Here is an 18,251-nt window from a genome sequence, read left to right on the forward strand (position 1 = left end):
ATCCTTTGATTCTTGGCTGCTGGCTTCATGAAAAACCGTTCCAATGAAGTCTGTTTCTTCATTTTCACCTGCTACCTGCCGGAAATAACGGCAAATGTGTCATTGTAGAGATCGTTGATCCTGATGGCCTCAGCTGAGTTTGGATAGTGTGTGTTGGCAAACTCCTGAACCTCTCTCCATTTGACTAGAATATCCTTGACTTGATGGTAGCAGTTGAGATTAATATTCCTCGTTGTCAAACGAAGCTTCCCTTTGAGCATCATCATATTGGTGGACTAGAAGAGCTTGGAACTCTTCGGTTATCAGCTCTTCTTGGCGTAATTCAATAACCTCCATTATATCCTCCTCCTCTACCTCTAATTCCAACTTTCGGGCCACCGTGACGATATGCTTTTTTTGTTTTTATTTTTTTAAATTACCTAACGCAGAGTGACTCTGGAATCTAGCTACGGCTTATGCAACACTGTTTATCATGTCCCTACTCAGGCTTCAACTTTATAAGTTTCATAACCTATGCCTACTCGTGAGTGTATATGATTTACTCTTTATGTTTCAAGTTACTATAATTTCATGTGATTCATGAGTGAAAATTCTAGGCAAAAACACTCTCGACGATATCCTTCACCACTTCTGTGTCCTTTTATACTCCTTTGTGTGAAGATAGATTCGCTGTGCGAGTCGCGTAAAGGATGAAAAGGATGTTCGTTGTACGCACTGTTCGTTAAGCGAGGCATCACTGTACATTGATTAATTCAGCTCAGGTAAATTTCGCGAAGTGTTTATTTTTATTCAAATTTATAACACCCCTGAGAAAGCTATTTCCAAAGTAAAATTTAATCTTAGAACTTAGAAAATTAGAAGGTACAGCTTAAATAATTCCAAAAGTTGGATGTATGAAACGGTAATACTTTATACTAATAAAATATATGATATAACAAGCCTGTATTTATTTTATCAGTACCCAATTTGTTATTTCAATACAGGGGTGGAGGAGGTTTGTTCGTTAATTGTTTGTGAAGTTTTATTAAAATAAATGGAATAGACGAGTTTGAGAATATGTCCAATAAGGAGGTTAATAAACGATAAATACTTTTACTGACCCTTATATGCACCCAATGGTTCATAGGGCACTGCATCGAGTTTACCCAATGTCGAGCAGATCGTTTATTTTATGAAGACAAGGTGATCAAATCGTTTGTAGTGTCGGGTTGTGGTCCCGTGGTTAATGTCGCGGACTCTTAAGTCAGAGTTTCTCGGTTCGAACCCACTGTACCACAATTTGATACCTATTTCTAATAATGGCTCAGAAATAGTATAAAATTTAAATATTTGTGTAAATAATAAAAACACAACTGTTTCTCATTTCTTAAAAAAATCCAGCACTTAGGGTACCAGTCCAGGGTAATCTTAAATAAACATTAATAATAATAATAATATAATAAAACCCTTTTCCGCACCCCAATGGTGCATAGGGCACTGCGTCATATAAACGCAGTGTTATCTTGATCGTTTACGCATGAAGGAAAGGTGATCAGCCCTCCGCTTCAGGTACCAGTCCAGGGTAATATTGAATAAATATAACAGTGAAAAAATTACTTATATTTATTTTACCCCCCTTGGGAATCGAACCCGGGACCTACAGAACGGTAGCAGAGCGTGCTGACCATTACACTACGGAGGCGGATAAACATTGGAGTGAATATTTTTTTCTTTTCCATTTAACCAGAATAAGTCACAACAACGCTTAACCAGATACAGCTAGTTCAGTACAAATTTTGTTTAACGAAATTATGAAATTATGATGATGTTACAGCTGAAATAATAAAATTATGGAGAGGTTTTATAACTAGGTTTTTAAAGAGCCTTACAATAAAAAAAATTATCGGCATTTTTACGTGAATGGATCCGGTACAATTAAGAGTACACGCCAAAAAACCCTCCCCTCTGAAGGATTTTTAAGGTTGATAATGATAATATTTGAGAGCTCTTTACGGAAAATTTCTGAAGATTCTCTCTACAGAAGATCACTTGAATTGATATTTTCGTAAGCACAGCCTTTGGCGATTATTTTTCGTGAAATTGATCGCGGAATTTATATATATATATATATATATATATATATATATATATATATATATATATATATATATATATATATATATATATATATATATATATATATATATATATATATATATATATATATATATATATATATATATATATATATATATATATATATATATATATATATATATATATAATATAATATAATAATAAATCCCTTACCGCACCCCAATGGTGCATAGGGCACTGCTTCATATAAACGCAGTGTTTTCTCGATCGATTACACATGAAGGAAAGGTGATCAGCCCTCCACTTCAGGTACCAGTCCAGTGTAATATTGAATAAATATTAGAGTGAAAAAAACACTTATATTTATTAAACCCCAACGGGAATCGAACTCGGGACCTCCAGAACGGTAGGCGAGCATGCTGACTATTACACTACGGAGGCGGACAAAAAATTAGAAGAGGCCTATTATATCCTTGTGTCGTGAATATTGACCTTTTATAATTTTGTTTGAATGTAGCAAAAAAAAACAGATGCACATCTTGCATATTAGATTGTAAAAAAAACATTCATGGTCAAACAAATATGGTAATTTAACATTAGCATATTTAAGCAGTTAAAAACAGCAATCCAATACAATGCAATATATATTTATATATATATATATATATATATATATATATATATATATATATATATATATATATATATATATATATATATATATATATATATATATATATATATATATATATATATATATATATATATATATATATATATATATATATATATATATATATATATATATATATATATATATATATATATATATATATAATTGTGCAAAATATTCAATATAATACAATTTGTCAAATATTTGGCAAGATTCCAAATCTAATTCGATTTATTAATATAAATAACATCAATGGTCTATTCGTTTATAGTTGATTGTCGCGGGTTCAATTTCCAACCGCTAAATGAATTTATTTTATTAAACTTATTTTTTTCAATTGGCCTAAGGTTTGAGATGTATTTTTCACATTTACTACCTATAATCAAGCTTCTAAAAGTAGTAGCTTTGTGAGTTATTCCTAAATAGTAATATTTAAAAAAAAATAGTGAAATATGGCCAGTCACACAATGGGAACCCCGACGCGATATATTAAAAAAAATCACCAAAAATCATTAGAATTCTCATTTCTATTTGCAAAAATAAAAATACCGAGGATGTGCTACTCAAGCATTAGATTTTTCGTACCACCCGGTCTTCAATTTTCACACATACAGTAAAACTTCGATATAACGGACCTCTGTTTAACGACCTTCGGATATAACAAACGAAAAATCCGGTCAAATGTAAGAACGTCGTGTTAATATCATACATTCAAGTGTCGTCGTATGTAAACAATTTATATTTTTTATTCTAAAAACTTCAAAAGTGCAAACAAAACTCGATTCATTTTTCAAAGCATTATTACCGAAATCAAGAGCGTCGATATCAAACAGCAACGTCACTTCACGACGAGTGTCCCAAGACAATAAATTTTTGTTTAGTATTGTTTTTTTTTAAATATCTGTATAAATATAGAAATACAGTGTTCATATTCTCAATAAAAAGTATTGTTGATTTATTTTTCAACCGATTTTCATATAACGGACTTACGGCTTTAACGGACACCTCCTCTCCTCAATTAGTCCGTTATATCGAGGTAAGGTCTATACTTTATTTGAAATGTCGTAGTTATACAGGAGAAAGTGACCAAGTGCATTTTTTTACAAAAATGTGATCATTGACTATTTGATATCTTACTAGCTTAATATTGCCCTGAAAAAAGCCCAAAGCGATTTTAAACTTGAAAGTATTATATATATATATATATTAACTTGTTAAAAATGACTAACTGCATTTATGTTTATTTTCTTTCCAAACAAAAGTGACTTAAATGGCCCCCCTGAACATTTTAGGCATTGTCAGTTGGTCACTTTCTCCTGTACGATGTGTTAAAATTCAATATACAAAAATGTGACTCACTCATTCACCTCCAAATTCCGCGAAACAAATCACAAAAGCGCACAATATATTACAAGTGCACCGTCCGCATCATCACCGTAACTCAACTGCCTTATTGAATCTGCTCGCTACCTTTGAATTCTATTAGCGATTCCCCTAGCGGCGGCCCGCGGCGCCGGGCGTTGCGACGCCGGCGTCGGCCCGTCTCGCCTGCGGGACCTCGGCTCGCAGGTTCCGCCGGCCAATGAGAAGACACTAGCATCGCACCCTACGGACAGAGGGACCCCGCTTACCTGCCCGATAATGCCGAGGGAAGTCCAAAGCACCAGGGCGGCGCAACCATTTTTTGTTATCGCGGCACATAGCTTTTTCTGATTTTTCTGTAAACCGCTTAGCACGTATATGTTACACTATTTTCTGATTGTATTTACTTTGATTTTATTTATCGCAGCACATAGTTTTTTTCTGATTTTCTGTAAATCGCTTAGCACGTATTTGTTGCACTATTTTCTGATTGTATTTACTTTGATTGTATTTATCGCTGCACATAGCTTTTTTCTGATTTTTCTGTAAATCGCTTAGCACGTATTTGTTGCACTATTTTCCGATTGTATTTACTTTGATCAACATACTTGTATTTACACATTTCCATGTCAAGTGTCATTGAAATTTCTCCCACCGCATTCCCAGATCTGATGCAGAATCATTGAGGCTTCCTGAAAGACCTTCTCTTGCAAAGCATTTTTTTTGTATGAATTAAATTGTAATTTTTTAGAAAATATTAAACAAAATTGTATCCCGATTTTATTGTGAATTTACGTTTAAAAGCAGTCGGCACACAGACGCCTCCACAACCCCGATCAGCACAGCAGACAGACACGGAACAGTGCAGAGACATTTGCGGGCAATGCATATGAAGTGTCAGAAAATATAATGAAATTGTTTAATCTATATCAGTAAAGTTAAATCTTATTTTGCGCCGGTTCGAATTACGCCGTTTAAAAATTACATCTTCCATTGCTGGCCTTGGGTATCCCTTATCAAGAATAAGAAGAGTTGATGGAGGAATAAGATCGCCCTCAATCAAAAAATACCCGAAGAAGGAGAAGAAGAGGATGAAAGAGAAAATGATGGGAAAAACCTTAAAAACAGCCGATCTAACTCGAACCCTTTCTTCTATAGAAAGGTTAATAATTGAGATAGATGGGGATTTTGATCGATGCGCTAATGTTATGACAGTGCAAGTATGCAAATGTGAGATGCGAATATAGCGTCGCGGTTCCTGCACACTCTTCACGCGTTGTTTATACGCCAATTTGTTTCCGATATTCACTAAATATCTCCGATGTACCCGATAAATTCAGATTATTATTCATATTATTTTTAAATCAATGCGTAAATATGTTATGGAGGAATACCTAAAATCTTAAGGCTTGTATTTATTATATTTATAGAGATATTGATGGTTATTAAAGCAATGTGTACAAGGTACACAAGACTGGAAAGGGAGGGTTAAAAACGGAAATGACGATGAAATAATAAGGCAAGTAACACAAAATGTGACGGTGAAAATGAAAGAAGCGTCACAGCTGCCGTTAGCCCATATGCTAAGATTCTGCAAGAAAGAAAGCAATAATCGAAGCAAATTAAATTAGATGCTTTTTTTTAAGTGTAAGAATTTAATTTCGTGCTGACGAACTGGTGAATGAATATTTATTTTAAAAAAAATCAATTATATAAGTAATTATATTAAGAGATTATTTATTTTGTAAACGTACTTATTTATGTTTTTGTGAAATATATTTACAATTTATTTTGAATATAAATAGGGTATGTATTAAATAAACATGCAATACTGTTCGACACGGAACCTAACCTTATGTCGTCCGTTATATTTGTGTTCATTTTACGCTGGTGTCGCTAAGAACGGAACCCCGGCGTAAAACGAGGTTATCCTGTACTTGGTTAATTTATAATAAAATAATATACATAAAAAACCATTGAATTTCCTCATTGAAATGTTTTTTGTTCAAATATGGTACAGTAACTGCATCATTAATGGTTTGTTTCGTCACTGAATTATAACCAAGGCCGACTAGAGACAGGCCTGGGCGCACAAGGGTTTTTGAAATGTCACGTGATCAAATCGGTGTTCTAAAATTTGCAGTTCGAGCCAAGCGGAGTGCGTCGGTGCGTCCAGTGTTTACAAATGGCCGCGATTGTTTATGTTGATGTTCGTTGTTGCTTTATTTGTGTGTTGTTTTGATATTGAATTAAAAGCATATAAACTTCAAAGTGAGTGATTAGACAGTGAAGTGTATTTGAAAATTAAATTGGTAAGTAATTTTCGTATTTATAACACAATTTCGATGTTTATACGAGTTTAAATCTCATTTGACGTTTCAAAACGTTTCAATAAATCGTTGCTACTTTTTAGCTTATATAACAATGCATACTTATTTGTATTTCATTTTTAAGTGTTTATGTAACGTGAATATTGACACGTGTTTTATTTATAACAATACTTAATATTTTCAACAAAATCATTATTTCACATTTGAGGTTATATTTCGCTTACGAATCCATGAGCTTACTCACGAGAGATGATGTCGACTCAAATTTCTGTTCGTTTTCGTTATCATATTAAATTATTGTATTAAACATACACTATTCATGTTGAGTTTATCCAAGATAACCAAACGATAACCTCGGATGACCAAACTTAGCATTCTTAAATTCCTACGCTTAATTTCTTTGTTTCATTACAGGTGGTTTACAAAACAAAATGGGGAGATGTTGCAGCGTTTTTGGATGTAAATCCAACTACCGCTCTCAAAAAGAAAATGTATCCACATTTGCTCTTCCAAAAAACGATGCTCTACGGAAAAAAATGGCTTCGTCGGATTCCTACGGATTTTTCTGGAATAAAAAATCCATATGTTTGCATCAAGCATTTCGAAGAATCCATGATTATACGAAGCGACAGATGCACAGTACGCGAGGAAGCTATAGATGTGCCTCGCAAAATTCCCAAGCTTCGTGAGGGAGCAATTCCTACAATATTTCCGAGTGCTCCTTAATATCTATCCACCGCACCCCAATCAACTAGAAGACTCGCTGATGTGGAGACATCCCGGATGGAGATCGCTCTTCAAAACAGCCTCGATGACCTAAGGAAGCTGAATGAAGCAAAATCCATAAACAGTTTAGACGATTTAACTAAGACCAATCAAATTAAACCAGAATGGGTTTTAACGGAGACAGCGTTACAAAGAGTTTTGTGTTTAATTGACTTAAATGATGCGCCTTGTGTTTTGGGCGCTATTAAAGTAGTGAGTGATTTAAAAATACATTTATATTTAGGTAATAAGTTAGTAAGTAAAAGTCGTCATCCAAGAAATGTGAGTATAATCAAAAACGTAGATGATTTAAGTGACGTGATAAATTTTATTGAATCCTCTATCCATGACATTACCATCCCCGCCATTGATTTAAATGATATTCTAATTATGTTGCAATCACACTTCCCAGATAGTGATCAGAGAATTATGTTCATTATAGAACAAATTAAGTATGCCGCTACCCTAAAAAATCTCCGTCGATACAGCGGGAATACTTTGATATTTGCAGCGTCAATGTTTGTACACTCCTCGGCTACGTATCATATGTTATTTAATACTAATTATTTGTGCATTCCTCTTGCTACAGCATTGGTATGGTTTAGTTTGCAAACAATTTTAGATTATTGTCCTGATGTTTTTATTAGCGGCCAGAATCAACTCTATATTTTAAATAAGATAAGTGTTTCTAAATTAAATATTATTTCTTGAATCAAGGTGATTTTTTAAATGAATGTATTTGTAATAAGACTTTGCTAATAATATTAGAAAATATTTGCCATAGAACCTGTAAAATCCTTTTAAGTAACTTAGCAAAAATCAAAAATGATGAACTTGCTGCACAAAGTTGTTCGGGATCAAGTAGAAAAGTACTAAAATTTTATTCGTTTTTTCTCATCCATAACCATCAACTATCAAACCTAATGTGCAAACTGTTTGAGTAAATTAATGTAACATGTCTTTAAATTAAATCCTTCACATAACATAAATCACATATTCTCAATCGTCAATTTAACAAAAATGAAGTATTTTGTTAAATTGAGTAGTACAAGATTAAATGCAAATGTTGTAATTGAATCGACTTATATGGTCACCAATATTAAGAAATTTACTTACATAATTATAAGCTTCTTTTCATGTCCAATTATTTTTCCATTTGATATCTTATGCTTAAAATATTTGTGTTGAATAGATTTTTTTCAATTACTGTTATATTACATGTTTTTAATGTTAAATGTGTATATGTATATACATATATATATATATATATATATATATATATATATATATATATATATATATATATATATATATATATACATATTTATATATATATATATATATATATATATATATATATAAATATACATATTAGAAATAATTATATTCCTGATGCATGTCTTTTATGGTGAGATTATAGCTTTGTGGTAATTTCTGTCCATTTTAAATTTTAATTTTACTTGGTAAATGCAACATTTTATTGATGTCATTATTATAATTTACTTGTATAATTTACTGTAGGTTCCATTACTATTTTTGTGTTTTTGAGTATGATATATTATATTATATATATATATATATATATATATATATATATATATATATATATATATATATATATATATATATATATATATATATATATATATATATATATATATATATATATATATATATATATATATATATATATATATATATATATATATATATATATATATATATATATATATATATATATATATATATATATATATATATATATATATATATATATATATATATATATATATATATATATATATATATATATATATAAATATATGTATACATGTATATGTGTATGTGTGCGTATATAAGAAAATAAATAATGCCTTTTTATGTAATATTAATTCGTTTTATTTTTACCTTTCCTTTTTTGTATAAACTGTTATCATTTAAACATCTGGATTTTCGAAAATTGTAGGTTTAAAACTTTAAAAAATAATCCGAAATTCCACTCGCATATCGCACGCGGACAATAGCACTGACTTCGTAATTCGGCGTTTGCGCGCCCAGGCCTGTCTCTAGTAGGCCTTGATTATAACACATTTCACCCTATTATGGTTTAGTTTAATCTATGGTAAGTACTTGTTGACCTATAGGAATAGTGCTTGGTTAAATTATAATAATAAATATGCATAAGAAAGCATTGAGTTTCCTCATTAAAATATTTTTGTTCAAATATTGTACAGTAACTGTACCATAAATGGTTTGTTTCGTCACAGAATTATGACACATTTCACCCTCAGGCTGTATATGTAGCAGGTACATATAATATGTACAATACACACAAGGATGTTTATCGTGGTGACACCATGTCACGAAATTGGGAACGGGTAATGCTTGTAATTACGCCATAACAGAGGGAGACTCGTACGGGGAATCGATTGGTCACACTCACAATTGATTTCCTACAACCCTTTGTGTTTTCAACGTCGCTGTAATGTCCAGTTGGAATCACAACCATTTGCATCTAATCAAATATGTTTGTTAAAGGTGTCTTAACTTGATATGAAATATGTATCGTTCTACAACATTTTGAGTGTGTCCCAATACTTGTTCACAAATATGGATTATCTCCAATTATAGGAGTTATTTTAAATAAAAGAGTTTCTGCTCAGTAAGAATCTTCTTTTTATCTCACCAATAGATGTCTCTAGTGAAGTTCTAGTCATTCAAGAACAACGTTTCGAAATTGGTTCATATATATAGAACTCAAAAAAAAATTGAGTACTGTGGTTGTCAATAATGGGTAGAATTGATGAATGTTACACGTGTGTAAAGTGATCACTTAAACCAGCCTATGAAAGTCGTCAGCCCCGTAAATGTCCAGATTTCCATATTCTTCTTCATCTTTGATGAAAGATGATGGAAGCCTGAGCCTCCTAGGGCTTATGAAAGGAATAAGCTAACACTTCACAAATCTTTCAACTGATGGCGCAACAATTGGCCTACTTCACGAATGAATCGAAAACCTTACCGGTGTACGGAAGGATCTACGACCATTGCACTTATCGCTCACTCCTTTCAAGAACGTCATAAATCAAAAATCGTCAATTTTCAATTCAGTTGTGTGTGTTTTCGGAATGCCCAGAAAATGTACTTTATCCCAGCAAAAGCGGCATATTTTTAACTTAATATTTACCCGCTTCACGGCAGAAAGTGTTGTTTTTGCATTTTTAAGAAAAGGTATTGTTTAATTATTTTTTTTAAATATACTAAATATTTTTCAAATGGAGAAAAGACCTTCAGGTTTTACCTAAAAAGATCTGTTGCTCAGTAAAAGGTTCAATAAGTTTCTTGATATTTATTTTTACGACATTGTGATATATTTTTAAACTTTAAAAACGTTCATCGAAAAATCAAGTTTTTTATTTTATTTATGACGTTCTTGAAAGGAGTGAGCGATATACAGGTTATAAGAATTAATGCACGAAATTAACGAATGAAAATACATTCGTTTGAAAATGCCATAACTAGGCGAAACAACTGTCACAATATTAAATTTCTATGTGTTTTTTGTTAATAAAATACAACTTGGTAGACTCAAAAAATCTGTGTTTGATTTGAAAATTAATACATAAATTAAAATGGAGTTCTACAAATTAAACGCCAAATCTACAAATAAAAAAATTGAAGAAACAATGTTTGTGATTATGTAATTAGAATCTATATTTATATAATTCGTCAAAATGATGAAATATGGTGTTGTAGTGAATATTTTAATGATATTTGAATTTATTGTTTTAAAGGAAAAAGCTAGACATGAAGGGAGTTTTTTTGTTTAAATATTTGACATACTTATACATTGGGTAAATGTGATTTTGCGAACATGTATGCAGCGACGCGATATTTCCTGGCAAAACGTCAAAACGTCTCTTTCAGACCTCGTCATGAATGTCGGGAATATCGAATAATGTACGTGTGTACCCAACATCGTCCCAGTTAGGGGAAAATATACCGACGGCTGAAACATAGTTTAGAGGTAGACTGACCGCCATATAACCTTTCCGAAACTAACAAAATTGTGAATTTAAAATGGCAAAACGTTACCTGGGTTTAAAGAAAATTAAGTTGCTATTGAATACAAAGGCCCTAAACAAGTCATTCGTGTCGTATGCAGATGTGTTAGCAAAATGAAGCATTAAAGATTAGTAGCAAAATTAAAATATATAAAACTTGCATGCGACCCATCATGACATATCGCTCACTCCTTTCAACAACGTCATGTATCGAAAATCGTAAATTTTCAGTTGTGCATGTTTTTAAAATGCCCAGAAAATGTACTATATCCCAGCAAAAGCGGCATATTTTTAACTTAATATTTACCCGCTACAGGGCAGAAAGTGTTGTTTTCGCATTTTGAAGAAAAGGTATCGTTTAATTATTTTTTTAAAAATACTAAATATTTTTCAAATGGAGGAAAAACATTCAGGTTTTATATAAAAAGATCTGTTGCACAGTAAAGAGTTCAATAGGTGGCTTGATATTTATTTTTAATACATTTTATTATATTTTTAAAATTTTAAAACGATCTCCTGAAAAATCAAGTTTTTTATTTATTTATGATGTTGTTGAAAGGAGTGAGCGATATGGGATCGAATGCAGAGCGGACACTGCGAGAAAAAAACCTTCTTCCACTTTACGACGCTATTTTTTATTTATTTGGAAATTTAATAGAACAGTTACATTAATTCATTTTCATTACACGAGTAACACAAAACAGGTATTTGTAACATTCCAGTTAAATTTCACACTTGTAATTTAATAAAAGAAATACCTGGAAGAGGGACGGGAGGGAGGAAAAGGGAAAAAGGGAAAGATCAAAGCTCAAGTCAAGGACAAATTTGGTGAGAATAAGGACACACCACGATATGAAAATCGACTTACTACGTAAGCGATCTCAGTGCTGACGATGTCTCGATCATATCACGAACTACAACTTACTATGATTTTTTTTCACTTAACTAAAAGATAATTTCATATTATTTTTTGACATCTCGTCAAAGATGAAGAAGAATATGGAAGTCTGGGCATTTACGGGGCTGACGACCATCTCACCAATCTCTAGTGAAGTCTCTCTCACAAGTCTCTAGTGAAGTTCTAGTGATTCAAGAACAATATTTCAAAATTGGTTCATATATATATAGAACTTCCAAGAATTTGAGTGGTGTGGTTGTCAATAATGGGTAGAATTGGTGAATGTTACACGTGTGTAAAGCGATCACTTAAACCAGCCTATGACGGTTGTCAGCCCCGTAAATGCCCAGACTTCCATATTCTTCTTCATCTTTGGAGAGATGTATAAAATTATATGAAAATACCTCCTGTAATTGGAGGTAATCCAGATTTTGTGAACAAGTATTTGGACACACTCAAAATGTTGTAAAAAGATAATTTAACTAATTTATCTATTTGACTACATATTTTAATTTTGTATAATTAAACTAAAAGATATTTCTCTGCCAAAACAATCATTGCGTTACGAAAAACGCCCCATGCAAACATTATATATCCAAGTATAAAAAAACATTATTATTGGAGGTTCGCAGTGAAAACTGTTAAAAGGTTTTTAACAAGTAACATTAAAATTTGTGCACGCGAGACCTAAATATGAATAGCTTCTTATTACTTCATCCGGCCCTTGCCATAGGTAGGAACCTGCCTACCCACGTATCGTTATTTTAACCCCATAAAATCAATTTTTTTAACGCAAATATTTTTATTAATTTTAATTTACCATCAAAACATCGTAAATTATTGTCCTTTATCAGCAAATAATGGTGCGCTGGGCATTGAATCAGTAACAGGATATTAACTGTAAGGGCGCTTGTGCACTACAAGAATGTTACCGTCCTGCAGTCCGGTTAGCATAATAAAACGTATGATTGACTTGTGCTTTTGGCCGTCTTTCTTCGGATCGGTGTGCTCGATCGGTGCGTGACCATGGTGCGCATAAATTCGATCACGCTAAACTGTCGCAGTCTCTTTTATTGAAAAAAAAAATAGATTGCCGGACGGTAAAATTAAGTGTAGTGCACAAGCGCTTTAAGGCTGATAGTCCAGTCGGTATGATTTTTAAGTACATATGAGTGTTGGGGGATACGAGACTAATATGATATTCTCAACAAATAAGAGGTATTATTACGATGTAGTTTTGAATAAAAAATGCTACAAAGTCCGCCATCTTCCGTCTCGCCAGTCTCGATAATTAAACTACAAGAAACAGTGTTTGGTTTAAAAATAAGTTATGAAATTTCTATAGTTTAACTGATATCTATGTACTAGAATATTATAGTGACATGTTATACATTTGAAAATATATATATTACTGGAGATATCGTAGTCATACAGAAGAAAGTGACCAAGTGCATTTTTTTACAAAAACGTGATCATTGACTATTTGATATCTTACTAGCTTAATATTGCCCTGAAATAAATCCCAAAGGATTTTAAACTTGGAAGTATAATATATTGACTTGTTAAAAATGACTAACTGCATTGATGTTTATTTTATTATCAAGCAAAAGTGACTTAAATGGCCCTCCTGAGCATTTTGCGTTTTGTTAGTTGGTCACTTTCCCCTGTACGACTACGATATGTTCTCTTCTATTCCGAGAATTCTAAGATATGGCAATGAATAATTGGTTGATATTTTTAGTACATCAATTAATATCTTAAAGTCAAAATTTATAGATCACTTTTTGGATCCCTTACTATAAATTTTATGGTGATAATTGGCTTCCCTAATTTGTACCAATTTTTTCAATTTTTTTTTCACCAAGTTTTGTATTTTTTTATTACTTGTTCTTATTTTAACTTCTTTCATCATTTTTATTTTTATTATTTATCATTTATTATTATTTTCTATCTAATCTTTCTTAATTTCTAATTTCTATGTTATTTTTTTTAAAGGCAGTAATGCCGTAAATAAATAAATAAATAAATAATATGGTAAATATGCACCTCTGAAAATTCTTAATTTGGTAGGTGTACCTTGAATATAGAAAGTTTGCGGAACACTGCACTAGTTGACCCTTCTGCTATTATTTTTTGACATCTCATCAAAGATGAAAATAACATGAAAATAACTCCTGTAATTGAAGATAATCCAGATTTTGTGAATGAGTATTTGGAAACACTCAAAATGTTGTAGAAACTTCTGCTACAACAGTCAAGAGTGCAACAGTCCCTACGCAGATTATATTATGCACCTAGATCTCGGAGTTGGCTATAATTGTATGCAATTTCCCGAGAAATACGTCGGAATTAATTTTTAAATCATCTGCTAACACACGCAAGAGACGTTGTGTGGGTAGTGAGTGAACTAATTCGAGAGTGGAATTTAAGTATATTTCATGATGATTTTGGATGCTGCATTTGAAACGGTGGGTCCTGAAAATAACTATAATAAATTGAGGTAATTTATTTATTTTTAATTGAAGTTTTACTTAGTAATTACCCCCATTTCTTAAAATCCATCATATCACTTGTTTCGGTGCATTTAATTATCTTTAAGAAATAATAATTTGGCATAATTCGCTGGCAATTTAATAGATAACAATCATATATTAAAGAAAAAAATATGTCGAAATCCTAAAAATAATTGTTTCGAAAAGACATAAATTGCAACATTTTGAAACAATAGAAATTCATAAAAAATATATAAGTAATAATAAATAAATAATTAAAAATATGACAAAGCCTCCCCCCTATAGTCTATTTTCTTACAACATTTTGAGTGTGTCCAAATACTTGTTCACAAAATCTGGATTATCTCCAATTACAGGAGTTACTTTCATATTACTTTTTGACATCTCATCAAAGATGAAGAAGAATATGGAAGTCTGGGCATTTACGGGGCTGACGACCGTCATAGGCTGGTTTAAGTGATCACTTTACACACGTGTAACATTCACCAATTCTACCCATTATTGACAACCACACTACTCAAATTCTTGGAAGTTCTGTATATATGAACCAATTTAGAAACCTTGTTCTTGAATCACTAGAACACTAGAGACATCTATTGGTGAGATGTAAAGAAGCTTTTTATTAAGCAGAAACTCTTATATTAGTATGTGAGGTCCGAATCCTGGATTATAATCACACACACGAGAAACGCCAGAAAATACCATTTTCATTTTTATTATTTAAGCTTATAATTTGACTAGACAATTTATTTACAACATTTTGAGTGTGTCCAAATACTTGTTCACAAAATCTGGAAAGTCTATTTTCTCACTAATAAGAAATAAAAAATAATAAAGAAATCAAAACGAGATACAGCTCCTACCCCCTCTTCAACCTTCAATGTCTGGACTCAACTCTTAAATTTAGAATTAGCTTCACATACGGTGTATGAAAATGTACATCGAAACACGTGTAACAATAGATTTTTCAATAAATTTAGGTATTTACTAAGTAAAACATATTGAAACATATTGAAGAAGAATATGGAAGTCTGGGCATTTAAGGGGCTGACGACCGTCATAAGCTGGTTTAAGTGATCACTTTACACACGTGTAACACTCACCAATTTTACCCATTATTGACAACCACACTACTCAAATTCTTGGAAGTTCTATAAATATGATCCAACTTTGAAACATTGTTCTTGAATCACTAGAACTTCACTAGAGACATTTATTGGTGAGATGAAAATAATGGCGTTTCTCATGTGTGTGATTATAATCCAGGATTCGGACCTCACATACTAATAAAAGGGTTTCTGCTCAATAAAAACCTTCTTTTCATCTCACCAATAAATGTAGTGAAGTTCTAGTGATAATGTGATCACTTAAACCAGCCTATGACGGTCGTCAGCCCCGTAAATGCCCAGACTTCCACATTCTTCTTCATCTTTGGTGAGATGTCAGGAAATAATATTTTAAAACGATGTTTGGCTTGGATTGGCTTGTGCTTTTGTCCATCTTTCTTCAGATCGAAACTCTTGATCGATGCGTAAACACGTTGCGCGTAAATTCGATCACGCTAAACTGTCGTAGTCGCTTTCATTCTTCAAAACCGGATTGCCGGACGGTCAAATTCTGGGTAGTGGACAAGCGCCCTGAGAGTTTGGAATATGTTTTACCACAATATTATGACAATGAGACGCTTGTTCAATTTTATTCATAATTTAAGAAATTGATTGTAAAACGTTATTTTTATAACTGCAAATACCTGTATGTTCTTTTCATGGCAAACATTTTTACATTATTTAGACAGTGGTCTACCAATAGTTTCAATTTATAACAATAGCCTTTGTTTCCAATACTTTCAATTATTCCTGTACTGTATTTTTATATATTGTCACAAAAATAAACAAATAATGCAATAAAAAAAAAAAACAGCACCCGAGAAGACTAAACTCTCTACATGCTTCAATATCAAACGATATTAAAATATTTTCTAGTACATATTTTCATTTTTTATAGACATAAGTTAAAAATATAAATTAAACGACAATAAATACATTACAAATATTTTAAAGACTTTTTTACGCATCAGAACGACCATATTTGCATTAAAAGAAATGTATCTATACGAATAAAAATTATGAAAAATCTGTGGTAACCTTTCAGCCGTTTCAGGATAGAGCTTTATTTTGATAGAATTACTTTTTTTATGAAAACGTAGGTAAGTATTTCTAAACGACGTTTTTTGTCGTTGTTGTTTTGGTTAGTTAAACAAAATCTAATATTTTCAGTGCCTTCTGAAAACGTGAGTACGATTTCAAACCCTTGTATTTTTACTTTTTCAGGAACATAGATCTCTTTTGATTCCGAATGCGTAGTAGCCTTCAAATTATTCATTAGAAAATATATTTATTTAAGTAAGAAAGTAGAAAATTTGAGTTTATTGATAGAAATCAATTTGTGGGAGTTGAGTTTTATATAATAAAGGTTTTGTTTAAATGTGAATTGAATAAATTAAGGAATTTGTTTTAAAACATGATGTTTGATTTTAAGTGCTGATAAATGACGCATAAATTAGGGGGAAATAATCACAGAACAAAATCACATTTATAGGAAAATATTACAATTAGAAAAGTATATCATTACGAGAAATAAAACCTAAGTTTAAATAATTTAGAGATTAAGAAAACTGTGTCAATAGTTTCAATGTATATAAATGTGTAGTTAATAATATTTACTTACAGATATTTGCTGCGTTCACATAGATTCACATAATATTAACAGACGATTACAGATGAAATTTACAACATTCTCTCACAACTGTCAAATGATGAAATGATTCACACACACTGGATAATTTCCAAAAAATATGACGTTGCAACACTTCACCGGCGCGGAGTACTGTTAGGTAACAATTCGAAACTAAAACTGATGTTTATTGACCAGAGTAAGCCGAGTCCGGCAACCCAAGGGTTGTGGTAGAAATTATTTAGAGGGTGAACAGAACATGACACAACCCCGCCGCCATGTTGGATCAGCGGAAGCAGAAACTGAAAGACTTGAAATGCTGAAATGGTTGTATCGGCCATGCGCGTTGTCCCACAGTCGGCGCCTGCGCGGTTCACCCGCTGCGCCTTTCATTCGATGTCATACAAATTAATATACAAGTTCTGACAAAATACCTTTTAGTCAAAAGTTCTTCCATTAAACTGTTTGAATCGAAAGCTAGAGTGAGACATTTCACGCCGAGCCCTTATCGTAATTAATTTCTCACTATTTCCGGGTACCTACGCTTGGAAAATTTCCCGGAAGTACGGTCTTATCATTATTTTACTTCCTGAAATTGCAAAAAACTACCCCTATTTCAAACTGATTGCGAATTTCGCCATTTTAAATCACATCAATTTGTTTACAACTTTTTGAGTGTGTCCATATATTTGTTCACAAATCTGGATTTTCTCCACATTACTTTAACATTTTGTTAATTTTACATTTTGACATGTCAACATAGGTGAAGAAGATTATGGAAGTCTGGGTATTTATAGGGTTTATTATCTGTCATGGGCTGGTTGCGTGATCACTTTA

At 31.9% G+C, this 18,251-nt stretch overlaps 1 protein-coding gene across 1 annotated transcript in view; it reads right to left on the minus strand.

Moving 5' to 3' along the window:
• LOC148309667 (cholesterol transporter ABCA5-like) overlaps positions 1–17,686 on the minus strand; it is an 83,221-nt gene extending 65,535 nt beyond the window's left edge. The window contains exon 1 of the mRNA XM_088259631.1: positions 17,409–17,686. The gene's annotated coding sequence lies outside the window, so the exon portion shown is untranslated. The remainder of the gene's footprint in view (positions 1–17,408) is intronic.
• Positions 17,687–18,251: the final 565 nt, after the last annotated feature.

This window comes from Brachycentrus maculatus, unplaced genomic scaffold, assembly GCF_059751285.1.
Source record: "Brachycentrus maculatus isolate JH-2025_06_01 unplaced genomic scaffold, ASM5975128v1 h1tg000119l, whole genome shotgun sequence".
In the NCBI taxonomy this organism is placed as follows: domain Eukaryota; kingdom Metazoa; phylum Arthropoda; class Insecta; order Trichoptera; family Brachycentridae; genus Brachycentrus; species Brachycentrus maculatus.